This window comes from Mobula birostris, unplaced genomic scaffold (genome assembly GCF_030028105.1).
Source record: "Mobula birostris isolate sMobBir1 unplaced genomic scaffold, sMobBir1.hap1 scaffold_614, whole genome shotgun sequence".
NCBI classification, from domain to species: Eukaryota; Metazoa; Chordata; class Chondrichthyes; order Myliobatiformes; family Myliobatidae; genus Mobula; species Mobula birostris.
Window position 1 is genome coordinate 144697 of NW_027278334.1, and position 16768 is coordinate 161464.

The 16768-nt window shown below is 57.2% G+C and overlaps 14 non-coding genes across 14 annotated transcripts; all 14 read right to left on the reverse strand.

Annotated features, from left to right (window-relative positions):
* Positions 1-1043: 1043 nt before the first annotated feature.
* trnai-aau (transfer RNA isoleucine (anticodon AAU)) lies at positions 1044-1117 on the reverse strand. The gene has a single exon. It is a non-coding gene; the product is annotated as a tRNA-Ile (tRNA).
* A 504-nt stretch (positions 1118-1621) lies between these two features.
* LOC140193418 (5S ribosomal RNA) lies at positions 1622-1740 on the reverse strand. The gene has a single exon (XR_011884791.1). It is a non-coding gene; the product is annotated as a 5S ribosomal RNA (ribosomal RNA).
* Positions 1741-3164: 1424 nt separating this feature from the next.
* On the reverse strand, positions 3165-3283 carry LOC140193419 (5S ribosomal RNA). The gene has a single exon (XR_011884792.1). It is a non-coding gene; the product is annotated as a 5S ribosomal RNA (ribosomal RNA).
* A 1285-nt stretch (positions 3284-4568) lies between these two features.
* trnai-aau (transfer RNA isoleucine (anticodon AAU)) lies at positions 4569-4642 on the reverse strand. Its single transcript has one exon. It is a non-coding gene; the product is annotated as a tRNA-Ile (tRNA).
* Positions 4643-5146: 504 nt separating this feature from the next.
* Positions 5147-5265, reverse strand: LOC140193420 (5S ribosomal RNA). The gene has a single exon (XR_011884793.1). It is a non-coding gene; the product is annotated as a 5S ribosomal RNA (ribosomal RNA).
* Positions 5266-6687: 1422 nt separating this feature from the next.
* On the reverse strand, positions 6688-6806 carry LOC140193421 (5S ribosomal RNA). Its single transcript, XR_011884794.1, has one exon. It is a non-coding gene; the product is annotated as a 5S ribosomal RNA (ribosomal RNA).
* Positions 6807-8091: 1285 nt separating this feature from the next.
* Positions 8092-8165, reverse strand: trnai-aau (transfer RNA isoleucine (anticodon AAU)). Its single transcript has one exon. It is a non-coding gene; the product is annotated as a tRNA-Ile (tRNA).
* Positions 8166-8669: 504 nt separating this feature from the next.
* On the reverse strand, positions 8670-8788 carry LOC140193422 (5S ribosomal RNA). Its single transcript, XR_011884795.1, has one exon. It is a non-coding gene; the product is annotated as a 5S ribosomal RNA (ribosomal RNA).
* Positions 8789-10212: 1424 nt separating this feature from the next.
* On the reverse strand, positions 10213-10331 carry LOC140193423 (5S ribosomal RNA). Its single transcript, XR_011884796.1, has one exon. It is a non-coding gene; the product is annotated as a 5S ribosomal RNA (ribosomal RNA).
* A 1288-nt stretch (positions 10332-11619) lies between these two features.
* On the reverse strand, positions 11620-11693 carry trnai-aau (transfer RNA isoleucine (anticodon AAU)). Its single transcript has one exon. It is a non-coding gene; the product is annotated as a tRNA-Ile (tRNA).
* A 504-nt stretch (positions 11694-12197) lies between these two features.
* On the reverse strand, positions 12198-12316 carry LOC140193480 (5S ribosomal RNA). Its single transcript, XR_011884849.1, has one exon. It is a non-coding gene; the product is annotated as a 5S ribosomal RNA (ribosomal RNA).
* A 1423-nt stretch (positions 12317-13739) lies between these two features.
* On the reverse strand, positions 13740-13858 carry LOC140193425 (5S ribosomal RNA). The gene has a single exon (XR_011884798.1). It is a non-coding gene; the product is annotated as a 5S ribosomal RNA (ribosomal RNA).
* Positions 13859-15143: 1285 nt separating this feature from the next.
* Positions 15144-15217, reverse strand: trnai-aau (transfer RNA isoleucine (anticodon AAU)). The gene has a single exon. It is a non-coding gene; the product is annotated as a tRNA-Ile (tRNA).
* A 504-nt stretch (positions 15218-15721) lies between these two features.
* On the reverse strand, positions 15722-15840 carry LOC140193481 (5S ribosomal RNA). Its single transcript, XR_011884850.1, has one exon. It is a non-coding gene; the product is annotated as a 5S ribosomal RNA (ribosomal RNA).
* Positions 15841-16768: the final 928 nt, after the last annotated feature.

Here is a 16768-nt window from a genome sequence, read left to right on the forward strand (position 1 = left end):
ACCCCCAACAGACACAGACCTCTCGCTGCTCAGGCCGCCACTGCGCTGGTCCTGACGGCTGCCGCATCTCTGCTTCCCCTTTCTTCGCGTTTACTCTACCTTCTGCCTACCAGTGAAGAGATCGCACCCGCTCCAGCCTAGCTATTTAAGACCACCTCAGCTTCGGCAAGCCCGCCGGCCGATGGGATCACAGCTCCTTTTCTCCCCTTACTTCGGAAGGGAACTTAGAAACTTGTCAGACCGCCGGCACTAGATGCTGCGGTGAGAAATCGATCTGACAAATTTAATCGAGGAGGCGAACAGGAATGGTCATGAGCGAGAGGCGCTGGACGCTGCCGACCGGCAGTCAAGCCAGGCCTTTGCAAAAGTCCCACCTATTCAAGGAGGTTCCTTCGCTTTATGAGGCATTCAGCGCCAGGTCCTAAATTGGATTTCACATCGCCTTGGCGGCACAAGACAGGCATTGGCAGTTTCGCGGCTCTGCGTCTGTACGAGATTCGATCTGATTGAAATCTATCAAATATTGAAAGGCCGAGATAGGAGGGATGTGCTGAGGATGTTTCCTACGGCAGTCATGTGCAGCAGCTGAGGCCACAGCCTCAGTCAGACGTCTCTTTGGAACAAAGTTGAGGAGTAGTTCGTTAAGGGAGGCTGGTGGATATGTGAAATTGTTTGCCACGGACGCCTAGCGATACAATGTCGGTGGGTACGTTTCAGGCGAACGTTGATGGGTTCTTGATCAGCAACGGCTTCAAATAGAGAGGGTGGGATAATTAACCGTCTCAAGGTGGGTGCAAAAGTGCCTCATTCATTCAGTCCCATGTCTCATGCTCCTGCAGGGCGGAGAGAATAACAGCTGCGCACGGACCAGATGGGCCGAGGGGCCTGCTCACACTGTCAGCGCAACTGCCTGCCGGCGAGCACAGCCACCCCTGCCAGAGAAGTGCAACTGCGCCAAAAGTGGCTGGACCAAAGGATAGTGGACGACGGAAGCAGCTTCTACAGAGTTATGCACAGACCCCAGGCCGGCTGAAGGGAATGCGTGGACAGTATGGGGATCGAACCCACGACCTTGGCGTTATTAGCACCACGCTCTGACCAACTGAGCTAACCGTCCTCGCCTGGGTGGGGCGCGGCTACCTATTGCCAGTCCGGCGGCCTGCACATGAACCGGCTGGTCCGACTCAGCCATGACAAGCTCTTGAGAGCAGCTTGTGCCGCACAGGGCCAGCCGGTTTAGCCGCGGGAAGCAGCTGCCGCCTTTGGTGATGCCTGCTCAGGTGGCAAAGGCAGAGCCGAAGCTGAGAATGGGCGCTGTACGCAAGCGCAGGACACAGCGCAAGCAAGCTTGGGTGCCCTTGCGTCTGGCTGCCTGACTGGCTGAGAGTGAGCGCCGGCAGCAGCTCGCTGCCGAAGCGCGGCTGTCAGGGCCAGGAGATGAAGCATGCTGCTAAGCGCAGCCGGCAGCCGAGCAAAAGCAGATTCTTGTGCCTTGACAGCAGAGTGCTTGCGTTTGCAGGCTGAGTGGCAAACGGAGAGCGCAGAGTGTATGAGTGAGAGGGAGAGAGAAAAAATGAAAAAGACAGCACCTCCTGCTGGGGCAGTTGGGCAGAGGAGCAAAAGCCTACGGCACCTGGTATTCCCAGGCGGTCTCCCATCCAAGTACTAACCAGGCCTGAGCCTGCTTAGCTTCCGAGATCAGACGAGATCGGGCGTTTTCAGGCTAGTATGGCCGTAGGCACCAGTGCACCGCACCTCTCCGCACTTAAGCGGCATACAGCCACTCTCAGCTTGCTCCCACGCTGCTCCTCCTTTCTTACACTCCTCTGCCTTCGCCCCTTCACTCACACCCTACACTCTCCCCTCCCATTTTCACCTCTCCTCTCTCACCCGTCCTCCTCACCATTCACTGGCCACTCCGCTGCTTGCTGCTCACATCACTAGCCAGCCCACAATCAGTGCTCCTACCGCACCCCCCCCCCCACAGGCAGAGACCACTCGCTGCCCTGGCCCCCACTGCGCTGGCCCTGACGGCCGCCGCAGCTCTGTTTCCTCTTTCTTCGCTTTTACTCTACCTTCTGCCTACCAGTGAAGAGATCGCACCCGCTCCAGCCTAGCTATTTAAGACCACCTCAGTTTAGGCAAGCCCGCCGGCCGATGGGATCACAGCTCCTTTTCTCCCATTACTTCGGAAGGGATCTCAGAAACTTGTCAGACCGCCGGCACTAGATGCTGCGGTGAGAAACCGATCTGACAAATTTTATCGAGGACGCGAACAGCAATGGTCATGACCGAGAGGCGCTGGACGCTGTCGACCGGCAGTCGAGGCAGGCCTTTGCAAAGGTCCCACATTATCAAGGAGGTTCTATCGCTTGATGAGGCATTCAGCGCTAGGTCCTGAATTGGATTGCACATTGCCTTGGCGGCACAAGACAGGCAACGGTACTTTCCTGCCTCTACATCTGTACGAGCTTCGATCTCATTTGGATAGCGATTCGTCGAATGGTGGGTGTAAATGAGCGTCATTCATTCACTCCGATGTCTCATGCTCCTGCAGAGCGCAGAGAATAACAGCTGCGCACGGAAGAGATGGGCCGAAGGGCCTGCTCCTCTGCTGGAGCAATCTGTCAGCACAACTGGCTGCCGGCCAGCACCGCCACCCCTGTCCTACATTAGCCTGCCAGAGAGGTGCAACTGCGCCAAAAGTAGCGAGACCAAAGGACGCAACTTCTGCAGAGTCATGCTCAGACCCAATATGGCGATCGAATCCACCACCTTGGTCGCGGGAAGCAGCTGCCGCCTTTGCTGATGGCGGCTCAGGTGGCAAAGGCAGAGCCGAAGCTGAGAATGGGCGCGGTACGCAAGCGCAGGACACAGCGCAAGCAAGCTTGTGCCCTTGCATCTGCTTGCCTGCCTGCCTGTCTGAGAGTGAGAGCCGGCAGAAGCACACTGCCGAAGCGCGGCTGTCAGGGTCAGGTGATGAAGCATGCTGCTAAGCGCAGCCGGCAGTCCAGCAAAAGCAGATTCTTTTGCCTTGACAACAGAGTGCTTGCGTTTGCAGGCTGAGTGGCAAACGGAGAGCGCAGTGTGTATGAGTGAGATGGAGAGAGAGAAAAAAGAAAAAGACAGTACCTCCTGGTGGGGCAATTGGGCAAAGGATCAAAAGCCTACGGCACCTGGTATTCCCAGGCGGTCTCCCATCCAAGTACTAACCAGGCCTGAGCCTGCTTAGCTTCCGAGATCAGACGAGATCGGGCGTTTTCAGGCTAGTATGGCCGTAGGCACCAGTGCACCGCTCCTCTCCGCACTTAAGCGGCATGCAGCCACTCTCAGCTTGCTCCCACGCTGCTCCTCCTTTCTTACACTCCTCTGCCTTCGCCCCTTCACTCACATCCTACACTCTCCCCTCCCATTTTCACCTCTCCTCTCTCACCCGTCCTCCTCACCATCCACTGGCCACTCCGCTGCTTGCTGCTCACATCACTAGCCACCACACAATCAGTGCTCCTACCGCACCCCCCCCCCACCCCCAACAGACACAGACCTCTCGCTGCCCAGGCCGCCACTGCGCTGGTCCTGACGGCTGCCGCATCTCTGCTTCCCCTTTCTTCGCGTTTACTCTACCTTCTGCCTACCAGTGAAGAGATCGCACCCGCTCCAGCCTAGCTATTTAAGACCACCTCAGCTTAGGCAAGCCCGCCGGCCGATGGGATCACAGCTCCTTTTCTCCCCTTACTTCGGAAGGGATCTCAGAAACTTGTCAGACCGCCGGCACGAGATGCTGCGGTGAGAAATCGATCTGACAAATTTAATCGAGGAGGCGAACAGGAATGGTCATGAGCGAGAGGCGCTGGACGCTGCCGACCGGCAGTCAAGCCAGGCCTTTGCAAAAGTCCCACCTATTCAAGGAGGTTCCTTCGCTTTATGAGGCATTCAGCGCCAGGTCCTAAATTGGATTTCACATCGCCTTGGCGGCACAAGACAGGCATTGGCAGTTTCGCGGCTCTGCGTCTGTACGAGATTCGATCTGATTGAAATCTATCAAATATTGAAAGGCCGAGATAGGAGGGATGTGCTGAGGATGTTTCCTACGGCAGTCATGTGCAGCAGCTGAGGCCACAGCCTCAGTCAGACGTCTCTTTGGAACAAAGTTGAGGAGTAGTTCGTTAAGGGAGGCTGGTGGATATGTGAAATTGTTTGCCACGGACGCCTAGCGATACAATGTCGGTGGGTACGTTTCAGGCGAACGTTGATGGGTTCTTGATCAGCAACGGCTTCAAATAGAGAGGGTGGGATAATTAACCGTCTCAAGGTGGGTGCAAAAGTGCCTCATTCATTCAGTCCCATGTCTCATGCTCCTGCAGGGCGGAGAGAATAACAGCTGCGCACGGACCAGATGGGCCGAGGGGCCTGCTCACACTGTCAGCGCAACTGCCTGCCGGCGAGCACAGCCACCCCTGCCAGAGAAGTGCAACTGCGCCAAAAGTGGCTGGACCAAAGGATAGTGGACGACGGAAGCAGCTTCTACAGAGTTATGCACAGACCCCAGGCCGGCTGAAGGGAATGCGTGGACAGTATGGGGATCGAACCCACGACCTTGGCGTTATTAGCACCACGCTCTGACCAACTGAGCTAACCGTCCTCGCCTGGGTGGGGCGCGGCTACCTATTGCCAGTCCGGCGGCCTGCACATGAACCGGCTGGTCCGACTCAGCCATGACAAGCTCTTGAGAGCAGCTTGTGCCGCACAGGGCCAGCCGGCTTAGCCGCGGGAAGCAGCTGCCGCCTTTGGTGATGCCTGCTCAGGTGGCAAAGGCAGAGCCGAAGCTGAGAATGGGCGCTGTACGCAAGCGTTGGACACAGCGCAAGCAAGCTTGGGTGCCCTTGCGTCTGGCTGCCTGACTGGCTGAGAGTGAGCGCCGGCAGCAGCTCGCTGCCGAAGCGCGGCTGTCAGGGCCAGGTGATGAAGCATGCTGCTAAGCGCAGCCGGCAGCCGAGCAAAAGCAGATTCTTGTGCCTTGACAGCAGAGTGCTTGCGTTTGCAGGCTGAGTGGCAAACGGAGAGCGCAGAGTGTATGAGTGAGAGGGAGAGAGAAAAAATGAAAAAGACAGCACCTCCTGCTGGGGCAGTTGGGCAGAGGAGCAAAAGCCTACGGCACCTGGTATTCCCAGGCGGTCTCCCATCCAAGTACTAACCAGGCCTGAGCCTGCTTAGCTTCCGAGATCAGACGAGATCGGGCGTTTTCAGGCTAGTATGGCCGTAGGCACCAGTGCACCGCTCCTCTCCGCACTTAAGCGGCATGCAGCCACTCTCAGCTTGCTCCCACGCTGCTCCTCCTTTCTTACACTCCTCTGCCTTCGCCCCTTCACTCACATCCTACACTCTCCCCTCCCATTTTCACCTCTCCTCTCTCACCCGTCCTCCTCACCATCCACTGGCCACTCCGCTGCTTGCTGCTCACATCACTAGCACCTCACAATCAGTGCTCCTACCGCACCCCCCCCCCACAGACAGAGACCACTCGCTGCCCAGGGCCCCACTGCGCTGGCCCTGACGGGCGCCGCAGCTCTGTTTCCTCTTTCTTCGCTTTTACTCTACCTTCTGCCTACCAGTGAAGAGATCGCACCCGCTCCAGCCTAGCTATTTAAGACCACCTCAGCTTAGGCAAGCCCGCCGGCCGATGGGATCACAGCTCCTTTTCTCCCCTTACTTCGGAAGGGATCTCAGAAACTTGTCAGACCGCCGGCACTAGATGCTGCGCTGAGAAACCGATCTGACAAATTTTATCGAGGACGCGAACAGCAATGGTCATGAGCGAGAGGCGCTGGACGCTGTCGACCGGCAGTCGAGGCAGGCCTTTGCAAAGGTCCCACATTATCAAGGAGGTTCTATCGCTTGCTGAGGCATTCAGCGCTAGGTCCTGAATTGGATTGCACATTGCCTTGGCGGCACAAGACAGGCAACGGTACTTTCCTGCCTCTACATCTGTACGAGCTTCGATCTCATTTGGATAGCGATTCGTCGAATGGTGGGTGTAAATGAGCGTCATTCATTCACTCCGATGTCTCATGCTCCTGCAGAGCGCAGAGAATAACAGCTGCGCACGGAAGAGATGGGCCGAAGGGCCTGCTCCTCTGCTGGAGCAATCTGTCAGCACAACTGGCTGCCGGCCAGCACCGCCACCCCTGTCCTACATTAGCCTGCCAGAGAGGTGCAACTGCGCCAAAAGTAGCGAGACCAAAGGACGCAACTTCTGCAGAGTCATGCTCAGACCCAATATGGCGATCGAATCCACCACCTTGGTCGCGGGAAGCAGCTGCCGCCTTTGGTGATGGCGGCTCAGGTGGCAAAGGCAGAGCCGAAGCTGAGAATGGGCGCGGTACGCAAGCGCAGGACACAGCGCAAGCAAGCTTGTGCCCTTGCATCTGCTTGCCTGCCTGCCTGTCTGAGAGTGAGAGCCGGCAGAAGCACACTGCCGAAGCGCGGCTGTCAGGGCCAGTTGATGAAGCATGCTGCTCAGCGCAGCCGGCAGCCCAGCAAAAGCAGATTCTTTTGCCTTGACAGCAGAGTGCTTGCGTTTGCAGGCTGAGTGGCAAACGGAGAGCGCAGCGTGTATGAGTGAGATGGAGAGAGAGAAAAAAGAAAAAGACAGTACCTCCTGGTGGGGCAATTGGGCAAAGGATCAAAAGCCTACGGCACCTGGTATTCCCAGGCGGTCTCCCATCCAAGTACTAACCAGGCCTGAGCCTGCTTAGCTTCCGAGATCAGACGAGATCGGGCGTTTTCAGGCTAGTATGGCCGTAGGCACCAGTGCACCGCTCCTCTCCGCACTTAAGCGGCATGCAGCCACTCTCAGCTTGCTCCCACGCTGCTCCTCCTTTCTTACACTCCTCTGCCTTCGCCCCTTCACTCACATCCTACACTCTCCCCTCCCATTTTCACCTCTCCTCTCTCACCCGTCCTCCTCACCATCCACTGGCCACTCCGCTGCTTGCTGCTCACATCACTAGCCACCACACAATCAGTGCTCCTACCGCACCCCCCCCCCACCCCCAACAGACACAGACCTCTCGCTGCCCAGGCCGCCACTGCGCTGGTCCTGACGGCTGCCGCATCTCTGCTTCCCCTTTCTTCGCGTTTACTCTACCTTCTGCCTACCAGTGAAGAGATCGCACCCGCTCCAGCCTAGCTATTTAAGACCACCTCAGCTTAGGCAAGCCCGCCGGCCGATGGGATCACAGCTCCTTTTCTCCCCTTACTTCGGAAGGGATCTCAGAAACTTGTCAGACCGCCGGCACGAGATGCTGCGGTGAGAAATCGATCTGACAAATTTAATCGAGGAGGCGAACAGGAATGGTCATGAGCGAGAGGCGCTGGACGCTGCCGACCGGCAGTCAAGCCAGGCCTTTGCAAAAGTCCCACCTATTCAAGGAGGTTCCTTCGCTTTATGAGGCATTCAGCGCCAGGTCCTAAATTGGATTTCACATCGCCTTGGCGGCACAAGACAGGCATTGGCAGTTTCGCGGCTCTGCGTCTGTACGAGATTCGATCTGATTGAAATCTATCAAATATTGAAAGGCCGAGATAGGAGGGATGTGCTGAGGATGTTTCCTACGGCAGTCATGTGCAGCAGCTGAGGCCACAGCCTCAGTCAGACGTCTCTTTGGAACAAAGTTGAGGAGTAGTTCGTTAAGGGAGGCTGGTGGATATGTGAAATTGTTTGCCACGGACGCCTAGCGATACAATGTCGGTGGGTACGTTTCAGGCGAACGTTGATGGGTTCTTGATCAGCAACGGCTTCAAATAGAGAGGGTGGGATAATTAACCGTCTCAAGGTGGGTGCAAAAGTGCCTCATTCATTCAGTCCCATGTCTCATGCTCCTGCAGGGCGGAGAGAATAACAGCTGCGCACGGACTAGATGGGCCGAGGGGCCTGCTCACACTGTCAGCGCAACTGCCTGCCGGCGAGCACAGCCACCCCTGCCAGAGAAGTGCAACTGCGCCAAAAGTGGCTGGACCAAAGGATAGTGGACGACGGAAGCAGCTTCTACAGAGTTATGCACAGACCCCAGGCCGGCTGAAGGGAATGCGTGGACAGTATGGGGATCGAACCCACGACCTTGGCGTTATTAGCACCACGCTCTGACCAACTGAGCTAACCGTCCTCGCCTGGGTGGGGCGCGGCTACCTATTGCCAGTCCGGCGGCCTGCACATGAACCGGCTGGTCCGACTCAGCCATGACAAGCTCTTGAGAGCAGCTTGTGCCGCACAGGGCCAGCCGGCTTAGCCGCGGGAAGCAGCTGCCGCCTTTGGTGATGCCTGCTCAGGTGGCAAAGGCAGAGCCGAAGCTGAGAATGGGCGCTGTACGCAAGCGTTGGACACAGCGCAAGCAAGCTTGGGTGCCCTTGCGTCTGGCTGCCTGACTGGCTGAGAGTGAGCGCCGGCAGCAGCTCGCTGCCGAAGCGCGGCTGTCAGGGCCAGGTGATGAAGCATGCTGCTAAGCGCAGCCGGCAGCCGAGCAAAAGCAGATTCTTGTGCCTTGACAGCAGAGTGCTTGCGTTTGCAGGCTGAGTGGCAAACGGAGAGCGCAGAGTGTATGAGTGAGAGGGAGAGAGAAAAAATGAAAAAGACAGCACCTCCTGCTGGGGCAGTTGGGCAGAGGAGCAAAAGCCTACGGCACCTGGTATTCCCAGGCGGTCTCCCATCCAAGTACTAACCAGGCCTGAGCCTGCTTAGCTTCCGAGATCAGACGAGATCGGGCGTTTTCAGGCTAGTATGGCCGTAGGCACCAGTGCACCGCTCCTCTCCGCACTTAAGCGGCATGCAGCCACTCTCAGCTTGCTCCCACGCTGCTCCTCCTTTCTTACACTCCTCTGCCTTCGCCCCTTCACTCACATCCTACACTCTCCCCTCCCATTTTCACCTCTCCTCTCTCACCCGTCCTCCTCACCATCCACTGGCCACTCCGCTGCTTGCTGCTCACATCACTAGCCACCACACAATCAGTGCTCCTACCGCACCCCCCCCGCCACAGACAGAGACCACTCGCTGCCCAGGGCCCCACTGCGCTGGCCCTGACGGGCGCCGCAGCTCTGTTTCCTCTTTCTTCGCTTTTACTCTACCTTCTGCCTACCAGTGAAGAGATCGCACCCGCTCCAGCCTAGCTATTTAAGACCACCTCAGCTTAGGCAAGCCCGCCGGCCGATGGGATCACAGCTCCTTTTCTCCCCTTACTTCGGAAGGGATCTCAGAAACTTGTCAGACCGCCGGCACTAGATGCTGCGCTGAGAAACCGATCTGACAAATTTTATCGAGGACGCGAACAGCAATGGTCATGAGCGAGAGGCGCTGGACGCTGTCGACCGGCAGTCGAGCCAGGCCTTTGCAAAGGTCCCACATTATCAAGGAGGTTCTATCGCTTGATGAGGCATTCAGCGCTAGGTCCTGAATTGGATTGCACATTGCCTTGGCGGCACAAGACAGGCAACGGTACTTTCCTGCCTCTACATCTGTACGAGCTTCGATCTCATTTGGATAGCGATTCGTCGAATGGTGGGTGTAAATGAGCGTCATTCATTCACTCCGATGTCTCATGCTCCTGCAGAGCGCAGAGAATAACAGCTGCGCACGGAAGAGATGGGCCGAAGGGCCTGCTCCTCTGCTGGAGCAATCTGTCAGCACAACTGGCTGCCGGCCAGCACCGCCACCCCTGTCCTACATTAGCCTGCCAGAGAGGTGCAACTGCGCCAAAAGTAGCGAGACCAAAGGACGCAACTTCTACAGAGTCATGCTCAGACCCAGTATGGCGATCGAATCCACCACCTTGGTCGCGGGAAGCAGCTGCCGCCTTTGGTGATGGCGGCTCAGGTGGCAAAGGCAGAGCCGAAGCTGAGAATGGGTGCTGTACGCAAGCGCAGGACACAGCGCAAGCAAGCTTGTGCCCTTGCATCTGCTTGCCTGCCTGCCTGTCTGAGAGTGAGAGCCGGCAGAAGCACACTGCCGAAGCGCGGCTGTCAGGGCCAGTTGATGAAGCATGCTGCTCAGCGCAGCCGGCAGCCCAGCAAAAGCAGATTCTTTTGCCTTGACAGCAGAGTGCTTGCGTTTGCAGGCTGAGTGGCAAACGGAGAGCGCAGCGTGTATGAGTGAGATGGAGAGAGAGAAAAAAGAAAAAGACAGTACCTCCTGGTGGGGCAATTGGGCAAAGGATCAAAAGCCTACGGCACCTGGTATTCCCAGGCGGTCTCCCATCCAAGTACTAACCAGGCCTGAGCCTGCTTAGCTTCCGAGATCAGACGAGATCGGGCGTTTTCAGGCTAGTATGGCCGTAGGCACCAGTGCACCGCTCCTCTCCGCACTTAAGCGGCATGCAGCCACTCTCAGCTTGCTCCCACGCTGCTCCTCCTTTCTTACACTCCTCTGCCTTCGCCCCTTCACTCACATCCTACACTCTCCCCTCCCATTTTCACCTCTCCTCTCTCACCCGTCCTCCTCACCATCCACTGGCCACTCCGCTGCTTGCTGCTCACATCACTAGCCACCACACAATCAGTGCTCCTACCGCACCCCCCCCCCCCCACCCCCAACAGATACAGACCTCTCGCTGCTCAGGCCGCCACTGCGCTGGTCCTGACGGCTGCCGCATCTCTGCTTCCCCTTTCTTCGCGTTTACTCTACCTTCTGCCTACCAGTGAAGAGATCGCACCCGCTCCAGCCTAGCTATTTAAGACCACCTCAGCTTCGGCAAGCCCGCCGGCCGATGGGATCACAGCTCCTTTTCTCCCCTTACTTCGGAAGGGAACTTAGAAACTTGTCAGACCGCCGGCACTAGATGCTGCGGTGAGAAATCGATCTGACAAATTTAATCGAGGAGGCGAACAGGAATGGTCATGAGCGAGAGGCGCTGGACGCTGCCGACCGGCAGTCAAGCCAGGCCTTTGCAAAAGTCCCACCTATTCAAGGAGGTTCCTTCGCTTTATGAGGCATTCAGCGCCAGGTCCTAAATTGGATTTCACATCGCCTTGGCGGCACAAGACAGGCATTGGCAGTTTCGCGGCTCTGCGTCTGTACGAGATTCGATCTGATTGAAATCTATCAAATATTGAAAGGCCGAGATAGGAGGGATGTGCTGAGGATGTTTCCTACGGCAGTCATGTGCAGCAGCTGAGGCCACAGCCTCAGTCAGACGTCTCTTTGGAACAAAGTTGAGGAGTAGTTCGTTAAGGGAGGCTGGTGGATATGTGAAATTGTTTGCCACGGACGCCTAGCGATACAATGTCGGTGGGTACGTTTCAGGCGAACGTTGATGGGTTCTTGATCAGCAACGGCTTCAAATAGAGAGGGTGGGATAATTAACCGTCTGAAGGTGGGTGCAAAAGTGCCTCATTCATTCAGTCCCATGTCTCATGCTCCTGCAGGGCGGAGAGAATAACAGCTGCGCACGGACCAGATGGGCCGAGGGGCCTGCTCACACTCTCAGCGCAACTGCCTGCCGGCGAGCACAGCCACCCCTGCCAGAGAAGTGCAACTGCGCCAAAAGTGGCTGGACCAAAGGATAGTGGACGACGGAAGCAGCTTCTACAGAGTTATGCACAGACCCCAGGCCGGCTGAAGGGAATGCGTGGACAGTATGGGGATCGAACCCACGACCTTGGCGTTATTAGCACCACGCTCTGACCAACTGAGCTAACCGTCCTCGCCTGGGTGGAGCGCGGCTACCTATTGCCAGTCCGGCGGCCTGCAGATGAACCGGCTGGTCCGACTCAGCCATGACAAGCTCTTGAGAGCAGCTTGTGCCGCACAGGGCCAGCCGGTTTAGCCGCGGGAAGCAGCTGCCGCCTTTGGTGATGCCTGCTCAGGTGGCAAAGGCAGAGCCGAAGCTGAGAATGGGCGCTGTACGCAAGCGCAGGACACAGCGCAAGCAAGCTTGGGTGCCCTTGCGTCTGGCTGCCTGACTGGCTGAGAGTGAGCGCCGGCAGCAGCTCGCTGCCGAAGCGCGGCTGTCAGGGCCAGGAGATGAAGCATGCTGCTAAGCGCAGCCGGCAGCCGAGCAAAAGCAGATTCTTGTGCCTTGACAGCAGAGTGCTTGCGTTTGCAGGCTGAGTGGCAAACGGAGAGCGCAGAGTGTATGAGTGAGAGGGAGAGAGAAAAAATGAAAAAGACAGCACCTCCTGCTGGGGCAGTTGGGCAGAGGAGCAAAAGCCTACGACACCTGGTATTCCCAGGCGGTCTCCCATCCAAGTACTAACCAGGCCTGAGCCTGCTTAGCTTCCGAGATCAGACGAGATCGGGCGTTTTCAGGCTAGTATGGCCGTAGGCACCAGTGCACCGCACCTCTCCGCACTTAAGCGGCATACAGCCACTCTCAGCTTGCTCCCACGCTGCTCCTCGTTTCTTACACTCCTCTGCCTTCGCCCCTTCACTCACACCCTACACTCTCCCCTCCCATTTTCACCTCTCCTCTCTCACCCGTCCTCCTCACCATTCACTGGCCACTCCGCTGCTTGCTGCTCACATCACTAGCCAGCCCACAATCAGTGCTCCTACCGCACCCCCCCCCCACAGGCAGAGACCACTCGCTGCCCTGGCCCCCACTGCGCTGGCCCTGACGGCCGCCGCAGCTCTGTTTCCTCTTTCTTCGCTTTTACTCTACCTTCTGCCTACCAGTGAAGAGATCGCACCCGCTCCAGCCTAGCTATTTAAGACCACCTCAGTTTAGGCAAGCCCGCCGGCCGATGGGATCACAGCTCCTTTTCTCCCATTACTTCGGAAGGGATCTCAGAAACTTGTCAGACCGCCGGCACTAGATGCTGCGGTGAGAAACCGATCTGACAAATTTTATCGAGGACGCGAACAGCAATGGTCATGACCGAGAGGCGCTGGACGCTGTCGACCGGCAGTCGAGGCAGGCCTTTGCAAAGGTCCCACATTATCAAGGAGGTTCTATCGCTTGATGAGGCATTCAGCGCTAGGTCCTGAATTGGATTGCACATTGCCTTGGCGGCACAAGACAGGCAACGGTACTTTCCTGCCTCTACATCTGTACGAGCTTCGATCTCATTTGGATAGCGATTCGTCGAATGGTGGGTGTAAATGAGCGTCATTCATTCACTCCGATGTCTCATGCTCCTGCAGAGCGCAGAGAATAACAGCTGCGCACGGAAGAGATGGGCCGAAGGGCCTGCTCCTCTGCTGGAGCAATCTGTCAGCACAACTGGCTGCCGGCCAGCACCGCCACCCCTGTCCTACATTAGCCTGCCAGAGAGGTGCAACTGCGCCAAAAGTAGCGAGACCAAAGGACGCAACTTCTGCAGAGTCATGCTCAGACCTAATATGGCGATCGAATCCACCACCTTGGTCGCGGGAAGCAGCTGCCGCCTTTGGTGATGGCGGCTCAGGTGGCAAAGGCAGAGCCGAAGCTGAGAATGGGCGCGGTACGCAAGCGCAGGACACAGCGCAAGCAAGCTTGTGCCCTTGCATCTGCTTGCCTGCCTGCCTGTCTGAGAGTGAGAGCCGGCAGAAGCACACTGCCGAAGCGCGGCTGTCAGGGCCAGTTGATGAAGCATGCTGCTCAGCGCAGCCGGCAGCCCAGCAAAAGCAGATTCTTTTGCCTTGACAGCAGAGTGCTTGCGTTTGCAGGCTGAGTGGCAAACGGAGAGCGCAGCGTGTATGAGTGAGATGGAGAGAGAGAAAAAAGAAAAAGACAGTACCTCCTGGTGGGGCAATTGGGCAAAGGATCAAAAGCCTACGGCACCTGGTATTCCCAGGCGGTCTCCCATCCAAGTACTAACCAGGCCTGAGCCTGCTTAGCTTCCGAGATCAGACGAGATCGGGCGTTTTCAGGCTAGTATGGCCGTAGGCACCAGTGCACCGCTCCTCTCCGCACTTAAGCGGCATGCAGCCACTCTCAGCTTGCTCCCACGCTGCTCCTCCTTTCTTACACTCCTCTGCCTTCGCCCCTTCACTCACATCCTACACTCTCCCCTCCCATTTTCACCTCTCCTCTCTCACCCGTCCTCCTCACCATCCACTGGCCACTCCGCTGCTTGCTGCTCACATCACTAGCCACCACACAATCAGTGCTCCTACCGCACCCCCCCCCCACCCCCAACAGACACAGACCTCTCGCTGCCCAGGCCGCCACTGCGCTGGTCCTGACGGCTGCCGCATCTCTGCTTCCCCTTTCTTCGCGTTTACTCTACCTTCTGCCTACCAGTGAAGAGATCGCACCCGCTCCAGCCTAGCTATTTAAGACCACCTCAGCTTAGGCAAGCCCGCCGGCCGATGGGATCACAGCTCCTTTTCTCCCCTTACTTCGGAAGGGATCTCAGAAACTTGTCAGACCGCCGGCACGAGATGCTGCGGTGAGAAATCGATCTGACAAATTTAATCGAGGAGGCGAACAGGAATGGTCATGAGCGAGAGGCGCTGGACGCTGCCGACCGGCAGTCAAGCCAGGCCTTTGCAAAAGTCCCACCTATTCAAGGAGGTTCCTTCGCTTTATGAGGCATTCAGCGCCAGGTCCTAAATTGGATTTCACATCGCCTTGGCGGCACAAGACAGGCATTGGCAGTTTCGCGGCTCTGCGTCTGTACGAGATTCGATCTGATTGAAATCTATCAAATATTGAAAGGCCGAGATAGGAGGGATGTGCTGAGGATGTTTCCTACGGCAGTCATGTGCAGCAGCTGAGGCCACAGCCTCAGTCAGACGTCTCTTTGGAACAAAGTTGAGGAGTAGTTCGTTAAGGGAGGCTGGTGGATATGTGAAATTGTTTGCCACGGACGCCTAGCGATACAATGTCGGTGGGTACGTTTCAGGCGAACGTTGATGGGTTCTTGATCAGCAACGGCTTCAAATAGAGAGGGTGGGATAATTAACCGTCTGAAGGTGGGTGCAAAAGTGCCTCATTCATTCAGTCCCATGTCTCATGCTCCTGCAGGGCGGAGAGAATAACAGCTGCGCACGGACCAGATGGGCCGAGGGGCCTGCTCACACTCTCAGCGCAACTGCCTGCCGGCGAGCACAGCCACCCCTGCCAGAGAAGTGCAACTGCGCCAAAAGTGGCTGGACCAAAGGATAGTGGACGACGGAAGCAGCTTCTACAGAGTTATGCACAGACCCCAGGCCGGCTGAAGGGAATGCGTGGACAGTATGGGGATCGAACCCACGACCTTGGCGTTATTAGCACCACGCTCTGACCAACTGAGCTAACCGTCCTCGCCTGGGTGGAGCGCGGCTACCTATTGCCAGTCCGGCGGCCTGCAGATGAACCGGCTGGTCCGACTCAGCCATGACAAGCTCTTGAGAGCAGCTTGTGCCGCACAGGGCCAGCCGGTTTAGCCGCGGGAAGCAGCTGCCGCCTTTGGTGATGCCTGCTCAGGTGGCAAAGGCAGAGCCGAAGCTGAGAATGGGCGCTGTACGCAAGCGCAGGACACAGCGCAAGCAAGCTTGGGTGCCCTTGCGTCTGGCTGCCTGACTGGCTGAGAGTGAGCGCCGGCAGCAGCTCGCTGCCGAAGCGCGGCTGTCAGGGCCAGGAGATGAAGCATGCTGCTAAGCGCAGCCGGCAGCCGAGCAAAAGCAGATTCTTGTGCCTTGACAGCAGAGTGCTTGCGTTTGCAGGCTGAGTGGCAAACGGAGAGCGCAGAGTGTATGAGTGAGAGGGAGAGAGAAAAAATGAAAAAGACAGCACCTCCTGCTGGGGCAGTTGGGCAGAGGAGCAAAAGCCTACGACACCTGGTATTCCCAGGCGGTCTCCCATCCAAGTACTAACCAGGCCTGAGCCTGCTTAGCTTCCGAGATCAGACGAGATCGGGCGTTTTCAGGCTAGTATGGCCGTAGGCACCAGTGCACCGCACCTCTCCGCACTTAAGCGGCATACAGCCACTCTCAGCTTGCTCCCACGCTGCTCCTCGTTTCTTACACTCCTCTGCCTTCGCCCCTTCACTCACACCCTACACTCTCCCCTCCCATTTTCACCTCTCCTCTCTCACCCGTCCTCCTCACCATTCACTGGCCACTCCGCTGCTTGCTGCTCACATCACTAGCCAGCCCACAATCAGTGCTCCTACCGCACCCCCCCCCCCCCACAGGCAGAGACCACTCGCTGCCCTGGCCCCCACTGCGCTGGCCCTGACGGCCGCCGCAGCTCTGTTTCCTCTTTCTTCGCTTTTACTCTACCTTCTGCCTACCAGTGAAGAGATCGCACCCGCTCCAGCCTAGCTATTTAAGACCACCTCAGTTTAGGCAAGCCCGCCGGCCGATGGGATCACAGCTCCTTTTCTCCCATTACTTCGGAAGGGATCTCAGAAACTTGTCAGACCGCCGGCACTAGATGCTGCGGTGAGAAACCGATCTGACAAATTTTATCGAGGACGCGAACAGCAATGGTCATGACCGAGAGGCGCTGGACGCTGTCGACCGGCAGTCGAGGCAGGCCTTTGCAAAGGTCCCACATTATCAAGGAGGTTCTATCGCTTGATGAGGCATTCAGCGCTAGGTCCTGAATTGGATTGCACATTGCCATGGCGGCACAAGACAGGCAACGGTACTTTCCTGCCTCTACATCTGTACGAGCTTCGATCTCATTTGGATAGCGATTCGTCGAATGGTGGGTGTAAATGAGCGTCATTCATTCACTCCGATGTCTCATGCTCCTGCAGAGCGCAGAGAATAACAGCTGCGCACGGAAGAGATGGGCCGAAGGGCCTGCTCCTCTGCTGGAGCAATCTGTCAGCACAACTGGCTGCCGGCCAGCACCGCCACCCCTGT